This window comes from Alexandromys fortis, unplaced genomic scaffold (assembly GCF_014885135.2).
Source record: "Alexandromys fortis isolate MF-2015 unplaced genomic scaffold, M_Fortis_MF-2015_v1.1 scaffold_456, whole genome shotgun sequence".
Lineage (NCBI taxonomy): Eukaryota > Metazoa > Chordata > Mammalia > Rodentia > Cricetidae > Alexandromys > Alexandromys fortis.
The window spans coordinates 121,744-135,997 of NW_026068333.1; positions in this window are offsets into that span (position 1 = coordinate 121,744).

Sequence of the window (14,254 nt, forward strand, 5' to 3'; positions counted from 1 at the left end):
TTATTGAAGCATAGCATATACACTGGATCCCAGCCCCAGCACATCATCGGGGTCTTGGGAGATTATCATAAAAAGCCATGTTAAACTAGAGAGTTTGTAAGAGTCAAGATTACAGAATAAACCCAGCCCAGCTCCTTTTTTCCACTCCTATAGTATCTTGGTTCCCAGAAACCATAGCCATATCATCTTATCCTTGGTCAATGAACCTGGGGTACTCATTTTTGGACAATATACTGTTGTGGACATACTCACTGAAATCCTCATGAGAAGCAGTATCATAAACCTCATATTGGAAACAAATTGTATAAAGATAAAGTAGATGAAATATTTAATATGAAATATTAAGTTGTCTTAATTTAAAATTATTGTTTACTGTCTTCATTTAAAATTTTGAGTTTATCATTGTAAAAACAAGTGATGATAGATTATTAATAAAGGCAAAGTAATATTAAAGTAGACATGAGTCAAGTTATATGATTGGCTTATTTTATAGTAGTTCAGAATGTGTAACATGTGGCAAAATCAAATTTTTCATAGAATTCTATCACATTATGTTCAAGTCAAAGGTGACCCTCAAAGAGATATCTGCCAATTTAGCACTAGGGCCTATCCTTTAAAAGTACTACTCTAGATATATACTTACAATTTAATATGTACAAAAGTTTATCCTACACAACAGTAAAGAAATAATCATCACATTAGACTTGCACTAATATTACTAAATAGGTAGGGTATATAAAGTCAAAAATGTTCTACCTCCCCCTAAAGTGAAAGGAAGACTAAACAGGCATGATTTCAATCTTTTGTAATTAATTAAGACTTATTGTATAGCCTATTATATGATCTATGTTGGAGAATGTTCTGTGTGAAATAAGAAAAATTATGTATTCTGCTGTTTATGTGTAGAGTATTCTGTCTATGTCTGTTCAGTTCAATTGGCCTGTAAAATTGCTTGATTCTTCTGTTTCATTGCTGTTTGCTTTATATACATTGAAACTCTCCTGTTTGGTGCATGTATATTTTATAAATAGTATATATTCTTGGTTGTAACATGACAGCCTGCTTTGTTGGGGTTTCTGTCCTGCCCAGTTCCCACAGCCAGTAAGCCCCCAAAGAAACCACACAGAATTCTACATTAGATGTAAACTGATTGGTTAGCTCAGGTTTCTTATTAGTCCTTATAACTTATATTAACACATTATTCTTATCTATGTTAGCCACATGGCTCAGTGCCTTTTTCAGAGGGGCAGGTCACATCCTGCTTCTTCGGTGGTCTGGGCAGGACTGGAGTGGAGCTTCCTTCTTCCCAGAATACTCCTGTTCTCATTACCCCACCTCTACTTCCTGTCTGGTTTTCTCACCTATACTTCCTGCCTGGCTTTTGGCTGATCGGCGTTTATTTAAAACGTAATTCACAGAATACAGAATTGTCCCACACCACTTGGTGAATTGGTCCTTTTACCAATATACAATGTCCTTTTCTGTTGTCTCTTGTGAATTTGTGATTTAAAGACTTTATTTTTCTGATATTAGGATAGCTAACCCAGCTCTTTGCATGGCTATCTTGTCTTCAACCTCTTTCTCTTTCTGTCTTTTCCTTCCTCTCTTCCATCCTCCCTCCATAGCTGTTGATTAGTTGCTGGCTTTTACAATACATCTTCAATTCAGTGCAATCTTATAAATTCCTCAAACTATGATTGCAACTCTTTATTATAATTTTTTCTTTATGAACCTCGGGTTCAACAATTTTAAATGTCTTGTCTTCAACATTGTGATTTCTCTCTGTTTGAATCTGCTGTTGAATATCTTTACTGAAAATTTTTGATTAATTTTAGAATTTCTATGTGGTTCTACTTTCTAAGTTCTGTATCTTTGTTCACAATTGTCTTTTGTTCATTGTATCCATTGTTGATTTCTTGTAGTTCTTCAGCTTTGTTTTCTTTGAACTCATTGTGCATATTTAAGGCAATAATTTGAAAGTTAGGACAATCATTTGAAAGTGTGCTGCATTACTTTGCCATTGCTGTGACAAAGAAATTTATTAAAGAAAACATTTAGGTGGGCTTTTATGTTTTCCGAGCGTTAGTGTTCATGATGCTGGAACAACTGTGTGGCTGCAGGAACAGCTGAAAGCTCACATCTGAATTTGCAAGCAGGAGGCAGAGAGAGCTCACTGGGGATATAGCATGAGTATTTCAAAACCCCAAAGCCCCCCCCCCCCAGTAACATACTTTCCCCAGCAAAGCCATACGTAATCATCCCCAAACAGCCTCCAAGTATGTGGACCAAGTACTCAAGTGTCTAGTACTTCTGGGGAGCATCTCATTCAAACCATCACGGTGCTACAAGGGTACTATGTCTTCAGGGCAGTGTTTTCCTCTTTTCCTTTCTTTCCTTCATTTTTCTTTGCTCTCCCCTTTTAAATATAGTCTCTCTATATAGCCCTGACTGGCCTCAAATTCAAAACCCTCCTGCCTATGCCTCCTGAGTACCAATTAATTTTTCTTCCTTTGAAATGGGTATATCTTGTGCTTGTACATCTTGTGTCTGTCAAACATTGTAAATTTAGAAAAGTAGCTATGTTTTTAGATTTTGTAAACTAGTTCTGTGCCTGAGTAGACCCTCATCATGCCAATTAGCAGTGTGTGTTCTGAGTCTTGGAATCAGTCCCCAGAGACTTGAAGTCTGTTCTTTTCTGAGTGTGTATGTTGCTTAGATTTGTGCATGTGTTTTTGAAATGCTCCCCTATACTTAGCTGATTTCAAAGATATTAATTTCCAGGAATCTTACTTTAGCCTCTTTGGGCTATAGATTGCGTATTCTATTACTCTACCTATAATCTTACCTTAGGCATAAATGGACCTCCAATCTCCCTGTACCTTTCATACAAAGTGCCTGACACTTTATGGCTCTTGTCAGGCTAGGAATTGAGTTGTGCTAGTGTTCTCCATATGAGCTCTTCAGTGAAACAGACCAGTCGTTCAGGCAGACTTCCAGACAGGTGAGCGTGCTGTAACCAGGTCTGTCCTGTTCTCTCTAGGCTGCTGCTTCCTTCAGTTTGTCCCAAGATATATCAGACAGGGGGCAGGGAAACAATCAGCAAAAGTGTCATGGAAATTCCTTCGGCTTTGAATTGGACATTTTAATTTGGGGGGGGGGGAGGGTATTGACCTTGTTGTTGTCAATCTTGGACTATTTTCTAAGGATTTTGCAAAGTCACTTTATTAATCTCCTGGATAAAAAATATCCCCATAGAGAAATGAAGTACTGTCCTTTCTGTTGTTGTTTGGCTGTCATAACTGTTGTTTTCTCTGTGTAATATTTTGGTATCAAACTTGCAGTTGCTTCATAAAATAAATTAGGGGGATTTTAATTCTATTTTAGGAAAATTATTATTACTTCAGAATTAGTTGATGTAGGTTGGTAATAGTAGCATGCAAAGCCTTGGTTTCAACCACCAGGAGGTGGGGAGAGAGGGAGGGAGGGAAAGAAGTGAGAGGGAGGAAAGAGCTCTTTTTGACATGTGCAAAATATTCAACTGTAAAAGGATCCACACTGTAAGCATTGTGTCAGAGGTAGTCCAGTCCTTATGTTTATGCTTTACTTTAAGTTATCTCAATACTGTGTTTCTTGATAAGTTGTCATTTTAAATGTTACAGATGATATATTTATCCAAGAATCTCCTCCTCTCAAAACAAAGTCCCCATTATTTTTTTTAAAAAATATATATTTTAGGCTAGGTCGTGGTGGCTCATGTCTTGAATCCCAGCACTTAGGAGGGAGAGGCAGGCAGATAGATCTCTATGAGTTAGAGGTCAGCCTGGTCTACAAGAGCTAGTTGCAGGACAGCCAAAGCTACAGTGAAACCCTGTTTTAAAAAACAAAAGCTCTCTCTGTGTGTCTCTCTGTCTCTCTTTCTCTCTGCATATATATAAATTGAAATAGTTATAGCTCTTTTCCCTCCCTTTCTTCACTCCAGCCCCTACCAGGATCTTTGTCCTGCTGAGTCTGTTTTTGTTGTTTGTGTGGGTATGGTTTCAAGGCTGACCACTCCGCATTGGACAACCAATAATGGGGCTCATCACTGGGAGAGGATAATTCTTCTCCTAGCAGTCATCAGTTACCCATAGTTCTTCGTCTAAGAGTGGGATCCAGCAAAAAAAAAAAAAATTCCCTTCCACATTAACACATCCACTGTTACTATTATTGTTGTAGAATTGTTTATGCCTCAATTTCTAAGACAGATTGTTTCACTTCCTGATTTTCTGACTCTGACAATTTTTCCACCCCTTCTTCTGAGATATTCTATGAGTCATGGATGCGGAGGCTGTGGTGTATTCATTAGACTGGGCTCCCCATGGTCTGTTGATCTCTGCATTGTTTTCAGTTGTGGTTTTCTGTGACAGGTTCCTTTTCCTCTAAAGATAGGGTATTTCATGAGGGTGGTACCTACACTTATCTATTGTTACAAGAACAAGGTTTATATTGTAGGAAGGGATTATTCTTACCTAGAAAAATGGTGGTAGTAGACTCTTTTCTTTTCTTTTTGCTTTTGGACACAGGGTTTCTCTGTAACTTTGGAGCCTATCCTGGAACTAGCTCTTATAGACCAGGCTGGCCTTGAACTCACAGAGATGCACCTGCCTCTGCCTCCTGAGTGCTGGAATTAAAAGTGCGTGCCACCACCACCCAGCACAGTCCAATACTCCATTAGCTTTGGGAAGCTAGCTAGGCTTCTAGTTCCAGACATGATTTCCTTCCTGCCAAGTGAGTAGGCCTTAAGTTCAATTAGACAGCTGTTGGTTGCCAGTGACATGTGAGTGTCACTTATTGCACCTTTATTCATATCTTGCCATGTAGGTTATTGTCATGGTTCATAGGTGTTGCAGCTGGGTGGGACCATTTAATTGCTGCTCTCCCTTGGCAGCTTACATAGTGTTACCTAGAATCATGGAAACTACAGCACAGGAAAGAGGCTTTTAGGTCAGATCCAGTTTGAATCATTGAAGTTCTTTGTCCTAAGTGTGTGGTGTCTTTGGTAATTGGGACCCATCCTCAACTCCTGAGGAGTAATCAAGCATCACATCTATAATTTATATTATTTTGGGAGTCACTTAAACTACCGGACCAACCATTTGAAAGGTTTCTCATGCCTTCTATTAAGGTTTTTGTTAGTTTATGCTTCTGGTGGGGAACATTGTCAGTCCAAAGGGCTTAGCTTATATGTGTGTGTATATAGATATATTATTTTATATTACACAGATAATACACAGATCAATTCCCTACTATATTATAAATCTTATCCCTATACCCACTCCTCTTCAAAGGGCCTCACTGTACAGCAAATGGAGACCATCACAGAAAAAAATCTTTAACCCTTTTACTGTGCTTTATTCCTTTTGTAGTGATACAATATGTTAAAATAGAATACAAAGCAATATCTTATCAGTGTTACTTTGCCCTCCGTGAAAGACTTAGTGAGCATTGACTTACAAAGTAAATAATTCTCAATACTTGGGGAAGTTTTGGGAAGGGGGTGTTTGTATACATGTGCACATTCATGTCGAGGCCATAGGTCGACCCCAAGTGTTTTCCATCTTGGTTTTGTGATAATTGTATTTTTTGTTTTATTTTGTTTTGATATAAGATTTATTCCTGGCCTAGAGTTCAACAAATAGGTTCCACTGGATGACCAGTGAGCCCCAGGAATCTATTAGTCTTAGCCTACCCAGTGTTGGGATTACCATTGATTGTCACTATACTTGACAATTTTTTATATAGGTCTGGGGATTCAACTCAATTCTTCATGATTTTATAGCAAAGACTTTACTAAGCTATACCTCTACATAGGTAATGTGTTTATATATTTCGTGCCATTAAAATTAATGTTATAACAAGGTCAACAGACATCTAGGAGAAATCTATGAGAATCCTTCATATTTTTCAGGACTTACAATATGCTGTGTGCTTCTTAGCAGTTTATACATAATAGTGCATTTCACTTTCAAAATGACTACATGAAATATTTTTATTTGCCTAAACTCTTCTGATGAAATAATGAAGCAAAGTTATGATAAACAACTCATTCTACACCCAGCTAACAAAGAGTAGAACCAGACCTCGAATCTAGGCAGTCTGATTTAAATGTCTGTCACCTTAGCCACTACACCACTTTATACTTTGAAGAACCCCAAACTGATCAGGTGTAAAGTACAAATAGAAAGCACTTTAATTTTGGAACATTTAAGTAAATTAAACTTTGATATTCTTAATAAAGTTGCTAATTAACAACATGAAAATAACACAATAGAAACATAACCAAAAGATAGAAATAGAAAATTCAGAACAATAACTAACACTAAGGGTGTTTGAAAAGGCCATATGGAAACATATTGCTTTATAAGCTTTTTATATATTCATATAAAAGAGTTTTAATTAGAGTTTCCCTACACAGTGGATAATGCTCTTTCCAGAAGCCATATGTTGCCATATAAAAAGCCTAGTGCCAGGTAAGTTATACCTCACTAGAGCTTTTGCTCAGGGGCGTCCTGAGAATCCATATCAATACAGGTTATTTCCATTGTTCTTGGGTGCCCACTAAAACTCAATAGTAAAACACTACTGATGAAGGTACCACATAATTTGGTCACAAGACATGGAGAAATCAAAAATGGCAGTGATCAGGAAGCTTCCTTACTGTTGGCTAGCTTTCATAGTCCCAGAAGGTGCCGTAGGCTGCTGTGAGAAAAAAGGCATCGGCAGTTTTTACCAGCTGTGAATGCTGTGAACCACAATAATGATTGGCAAGGTAAGATATGCCCATGGGTGCAATAGTGAAACAAATTTTATGGGAGTGAGGGAGTTTCGATGAGAATGTCCTTCATAGACTAGCTTGGTCCCAGATTGGTGGTGCTGTTTGGGTAAGTATAGGAGGTGTGGCCTGGATGTAGGAAGTATGTTACTGGGGATGGGCTTTGAGGTTTTAAAGCCTTGTGCCATTCTGAGTTCTCTTGAGGAGTTACAGAGAGGAGTGGAGGATGAATATGCTCGAAATGCATATAAAACAATATGATACTGAAACACACACACATATAATAGGGTCATAATAAGTCAAAGAAGCATATTTCAGAAATATTTTATATAAACATATACATGTACACAAATATATAGTTTTAGTGTTGTTCACTGATTTGTAAATACAAAATAAGACATAAATAACCAAACTCTCATCAATAATGGACAGAAGTAGACAGAAATTTCTGTCCTGCCCAGTTCCACAGTCATTCAGCCTCAGGCATACAGAGGCTTATATTAATTATAAACTTTTTAGACTATTGCTGAGGTTTATTACTAACTAGCTCTTACAACTTAAATTCACTCATAATTCTTGTCTATGTTTATCCACATGGCTTGGTACCCTTTCTTAGTAAGGCATTTTCATCTTGCTCTGCATCTGGCTGGTAACTGTGTCTTTAATCCTCCCAGAATTCTCCTAGTTTTGTTGACCTGCCTATACTTTCTGCCTGGCTACTGATCAATCAGCAGTTTATTAAATCAATACAAATGACAAATCTTTTACAGTGTACTGTTGAAGGGAGCACGGGCCCTTTGTTCATCCCAGCACCCGGCTAGCTTACATCCAAAATAACCACACAGAAATTGTATTAATTAAATTACTGCTTGGCCCATTATCTCTAGCCTCTTACTGGCTAACTCTCACATCTTGATTTAACCCATTTCTAATAATCTGTATGTTACCAGGAAGTCGTGGCTTACCAGGAAAGATTTAGCATGTCTGACCTGGCGTCTCCATGGCAGCTCTCTCTCTCTGACTCTGCTTTTCTTCCTCCCAGAATTCAGTTCTGTCTTCTTCGCCTATCAGGCCAAGCAGTTTATTGATTAACCAATGAAAGCAACACATAAACAGAAGAACCTCCTACACCAGTGTACGAGAGCACTATCCCACAGCATAGGACCTATCTAAAACTACACTTTAAAGGATCTACACTATACCATTAGTTGCAAATAGCAAAATGTATATATGACAGTATGCATATTAAGGTCATATGTAAAGCTTTCTCCATTTGTGTGCTATCTATTTCTCTGTTTCTAATGTTCAAACACATATTGTAACTATAATGTGATTAGGAGTTCTGGCCCCAGAGCACATTGCCATGGTTTAAATCAAATTTCTTAGCCTTTCTAACTATTATTCATCTTTCTTGTACATAAAATATAGTAAGGAAACCAACTTCATTTTGGGATTAATAGTTACCAGTGAAGCAATATGAAAATGAGTAGCATAATATGTCACACAAAGTAGTTCCCTCACAAAGCTTATATATTGGTATTAATACTGAATATAAATATAAATTTTTATTATTGGAAGGAGTAAGCAAAGATTATCGTTCCTTTCTATTTCCATTCTCCTCATCTCCACTCTGTTCTTCTGTCTTTCATCTTATTCTATTTTTATAACTTCTATCCAAATTTTCATATAAAAAAACAGGAACAAAATATCCTCCTACCCTACCTGGCATTCAAGAATTCCATTATCAGATCCTTTTAATTCAATGACCGGATAGCCTCTGAGTCCTGAATATGTGAAAACTTGTAACAATGAATGGGGCCGGCTTGTTGGGGTTTCTGTCCTGCCCAGTTCCCCGCAGCTGTTTAGCCCAAAAGAAAATCACACAGAGATCTCTATAAGTTATAAAGCTGATTGGCCCATTAGCTCAGGGTACTTATTAACTCTTGTAGCTTATATTAACCCATTATTCTGATCTATTTTTGCCATATGGCTCTGTACCTTTTTTCAGCTGGCAGATCACATCCTGCTTCCTCAGTGGTCTGTGCAGGATTGGGAGGAATCAACTTCTTCCTTCCTGGAATACTCCTGTTCTCATTGCATCATTTCTACTTCCTGTCTGGTTTTCCTGCCTGTACTTCTTGCCTGGCCAATCAGAGTTTATTTAAAACATTACTGACAGAATACAGACAATTCTCTTGTACCAAAACTTTATCCTCTGGCTTTTTTCTCATAAAAAAATCTCTAATAAAAATTCTTTACTTTCTGTTTGAGGCATAATACTTCTGTTCAAAAGTCTTTTCCTTTCCTACTCTAGGTCCCTAATCACTGGCCCTTGATGGCACTCCTATAACTTTATCTTGGAATATTTGTTTCACTCTCAAACCCTCTCAGGATCCTTCCTTGTTTTTACTGAGAGAGTGTAACACCTATACAAAGTACTATAGCAATAAGCACCATACTAATTAGGAATGTGAGTTATTTACTGAAACTGATTTTCAGCTCTGTATCATTCAGTAAAACATGGAGCTTGTGGAAAGAAAAATAATTATCTTTTAGAGGAAGGCAAGTGTGTACCTCAATCGTCTACCATAGTCTTTTGGATTCAGCTTCATCAACTGTAAACTTATAAGACAGGAGAAAACTCATAAACCAAGCATTGCTCTTTTTTCTCTTCTTGTTTCATTGGTATTAATGGTTTGGTTTTGGGAACAAAGATTATACCTTTAACCACAGAGTAATGGATAAAGAACATAGACTTTGCACCTTGGTCCTCTGGGCCTTCAGTGTCTACACACACACACACACACACACACACACACACACAATCTTACTATCACTAAGGTATATATCCTCAAACTCTTTTTCACTGTCTAGAGAATTTACTTACAGACACAAAATAGGCATGCTCAATCATGCCCTCAGACACAAAATAGGCATGCTCAATCATGCCCATCAGCCATACAAGGTAATGCACTGATATGGTTGTCAGGAACCTGAACCCTGAACTCCAAGTTCAGCTCTTGATGAGGAGATTATCCATCACCTTTTAGCTCAGCTCTTGAGTAGGGATAGATCATAAACTTATATATATATATAATATGGAGAGAGAGAGAGAGAGAGAGAGAGAGAGAGAGAGAGAGAGAGAGAGAGAGAGATTGAGACAGCTATAAACAATCAAATTATGGCATTTGTAGAAAATGAATTTAACTGCACATCATAATATTTAAATATCATAGGCCAAACTTAAAAGGGCACATTTGCACATTTTTATACTGCATGGTTCCTCTCATTTGACCATTGTTCTGGCTACTTTTTATGTCAAATTGACACAGCCTAGAGTCATCTGAGAGAAGGGGGTCTCCACTGAGAAAATGTAATCATAATAATCGTCTGTAGGAAGACCTGTAGGGCATTTTCTTAATTAGTGATTGATAGGCCCAGTCTATTGTGGTTGCTATCACTCATGGTCTGATGGTCCTGGGATCTATAAGAAAGCAGTCTGGGCAAGAAAGGAGGAGCATGCCAACAATCCGTACTCCTCCATGGCCTCTGCATCAGTGTCTGCATACAGGTTCCTGCCTTGACTTCCCTCAGTGATTGACTTAGAAGTTGGAAGGTGAAATCAACCCTTTTCTCCCCAAGTTACTTTATGTCACAGTGTCTTACCACTGCAATAAAAACCCTAACTAAAACAGACATCCTAGATTTTATACACCATATACCATATCATGTGACATGAAAGCTGAAGTCAAACTGAGGGACGGAATAGGATTGGCAAAAAGTAAGAAGAGGGTGTAGGGAAAGATACGGCCAAATTAAAATACATTTAAATTAAAATGACAGTATGAAACCATCACTGTGTGTAATCAATACATGCAAATAAAAGAAGATATAAAAGACAATAGGACATTTGGAAAGAACAATATTTCTAGCTGGGTGTGCCAGCATATGCCAGTTATACAAACAACTGGGAAGTGGAGGAAGGAAGATAAGATGTTTGAGGTCATCCTGTTCAATTAAGGACTCTGTGTCAAAACAAAAACAAAAACAGTGATCAAACCAAACAACCAATAAACGCAAAGAACATGGTTTCTGCTGCAGAGTAGAAACTGTTCCAGGAGAAAAACTGCTTTGGAGATCAGACAGTGGGGCTGGAAAGACCTTGGCCAGATGAGTGCTATCACCCTCATACACCAAAAGCTTGTTTGTAAGATTGCTGATAAAGTTTTGTTGGCCCCCAGGGACACATTGTCTATTGTCTCTGTGCATGTGCAGATGCCTCTCCAACAGCATCATTTTAGCTGTGTCTGTGAACCTCATAAAATTGCTTTTCCTGGCTTTCTCCATTGTGCACTATCACTGGCCACTGCTGCAGGATGCAGCAAGAGTTTTCCCGAAAAAACAGATCCCTGCTTTCTACAGAGACAGGCCTGGGTCACGAGCCCGACTCCCACACTCAGCCTCTCGGTAATGATGTGCGCACACACCCTGTGACCCCACAGCAGATGCTGCTTTCAATTGCAGTTTCCTGGTGGATGTGCCGCTCTAAAATGGAATTGCAGTTCCTCTAGGTGACAGAGGAGGGGCTTGTGTTCTCCCACCAAGTTCTCCCCTTGTCTGCTAGCAAGCTGTTGGGTACCCTGCAGAACAGAGAGAGGACCTTCCATGAGTCTCATTCTGGGAGCTGACTGAGCACACACCTGTGCATCTCTGGGACAGGTTCCTCCATGAATCAATGCTCAGGGACCAGTCAGGTGACAAAATAAAACCTGTGTCAGGAACTGTCCTTCCTAGAGGCATATAGCGCACCAGATCACACTAAGGGTCCCAGGAGGAGGCAATGTCCCTAAGCCCTGTGTGACAGACAGCTGAAGGCACTCGGGAAAAGGGCAGGCTGCCACAGACCTCCTGCTGGAACACGAGGCTTGGTTGAGAATGTGAATTTGGATCTTAAAGGACTAGTGCCCCCCCCCCGCCCACATGAAAATACATGTGCAAAGGAGCCAGCACTGATGCTGTCAATGTCTTCCCCTGTGCAGATTAGAAGGGAGAAGTACGTGTTGTCACTGGGCATGGAAGTTCCTCCCATGGGTCAGGATGCAGCTGTGCTTCTTGTAGGTGGTGAGGATCAAGGCTACACAGCTGTGCACAAGGGGACAAGAGGTCAGCTCCAGTCACCGATCTAGGCAACTATTGGGCAAGCACACACACAGGTGGGGTGTCATCCTCTCTCAACTGATACCTTTGGTACTCCCCTGAGAGTACCACTGTGGATGTGTGTGACCACATGGGTGTGCTGTCCATCAGCTATAGCTTCTCACGGGGAAGGCAGTACTGTAAGTACCCTCTCTCTTTCTGTTTGTGCGTGTGTAGAGTGTGTGTGTGTGTGTGTGTGTGTGTGTGTGTGTGTGTGATCTCTGGTGTCTTCCACAGTCACTTTCTTTATTATTGTTTGAGACTGGGTCTCTCACTGAACAGCCCCAGGGATCCTCTTGACCCTGCTTCCCCAGTGCAGAGTCAAAGATACCTTCAGCAGGTCCAGCTCTTATTTGGGTGCTGGAGACTGAATTCAAGTCGTCAACCTTGTGCAGTAAGCACTTTACCAATGGAGTCATGTCTCGAGAAGCTGTCTGGCATTTGTTAGACCAACACGCAGTGGTGGAAAAGGTTCGTCTTCCTGTCAGTCCTCCATCTCCCTTTGACTCTTTCTGCTTCTTCTCAACTGCTTCTTCATCGTTTTCTCTTTCCTCTCTGGTCCATCTGCCCTCTCCTCCTTTCCTCTTCCCTCTCTCCTTTATCTTCACTTCCCATTTCACCTTCATCTGCTCTCCAGCCCAAACCTCCTCCAGGTGTCTACTTAGGATTGCACTCTACCAACCACCTCAGTGCTCCTGATACCTACCTCTGCTTGGCCTGGCACGGTGGAGGCTTCCTGAGTCATGTCTGCTCTTTGCTAAAACATTTTCTTGGTCCACTCAGAAAGTCTCACTCTGACCCAGCTGCCAAGAGTTCAGCAACTCCAAAAATTCAAAGATCAGTGTTAAAGTAATCCTGCAAACTTCCCTGCCCCTTCTACAACCAGCTGGTGAGTTACAGATTCCCCCTAATTCTTCACTATTGGTTTTAAGTCATTCTGTGCTGCCTTTGAGCACAGCCACCATTCTCTCCAGGTGTCCTTTCAGAGCCTCCCAGATTAGGATGTGGTGGCTAATACCAGTAATCCCAGAACTTGAGAAGTGGACAACGGAGGATCAGGACTTCAAAGTCATCCCTGGCTACACAGTGAATTAAGGGTCAGCTTGGACAGCATGAGTCCCTGTCTCAAAATTAGAATTAAAATAGGGTTTGATTGAGGGGTGGGGAGAACATGAGATATTAAAGTGAAATGCAGACAGATTGGGGGAAAAGGGGCACAGCTGTGGAAATGAGAGTCAGGGCTACGAGTGTTCTGAGTGTGCAAGGCCAGACGAGAGTCAACCAAAGCAAAGCATGCATGGGGATGCTGGAAGGAAACCTGTGCTTTGTTAGCTAATTGAGTAAAACACACCCAAAGGGAAAGAAGAGAAGAAAAGCATCCTGGTTAGAGCCACACAACCTTTGCCTCTGGTCAGGAGCAGGGTCCTCAGCTTTGCCTGCAGCCTAGAGGTCAGTGTTTGGGATGTGATCCCCTCACCGTGGAATATGCCTTTGCCCTGTACCCTATTGCAGAAAGGCTATCAGAACCCTTCAAATTAACACCATGTGTCCCCAGGCAAGATGTCCCAGGGAAAAGTCTCTGGAAATCATTTCCAGACACTGCTCAGGAAGGAGCTAGTTCACAGCGAACTCCCAGGAGTGGGCAGGAAGGAGGTCCTTCCTCCCTTTCCTTGGCTTCTCACCTCCCTCTGAAGGAGCATTATCTGTTTCCAGAACTCAGAGTCCCTGGGAGAATTCTCATCCCGCCTTTCAAGTCACGCAGACTGTCTATAAAACCCAGCGATCCTTCCATGCTCCCACGGTGACTCTTGGCCATGTGCCATTGTGTGAGTCTGCATTAAGTGCAAGGACAGCTGTGTCCTGCTATGTTGGACTCTGTGGCTATAGACAGGCCACTCCCCGTCAGGGCTTCAGGACTCTGTGAAATGAGGGGCAAGACCATGCTGGACTCAACTGGAGGCTTGATGGGAGCCAGAGTTCTGGGTGGTCCGGAACCCAGGAGTCCATGCAGTTCTGCTTCTTTTGCAGCATGCATTGAATTCCAGTCTCTTCACTCCTGAGCCTCAGTTTCCCCGGGTGACAGCATGGCTGATAACTGAGGAGTCATGGAGTCCTCAGGTGAGGGTCTTGACCCAACCCCTATGCCCGTGTCTTTCTGAACCGCTCACCAGAAATCCCCACCAGAGATACAGAGTCTCTGTCATTCTCTGGATTTCTTCTTGGACGTGTCTTATGGATCGGTTTCCT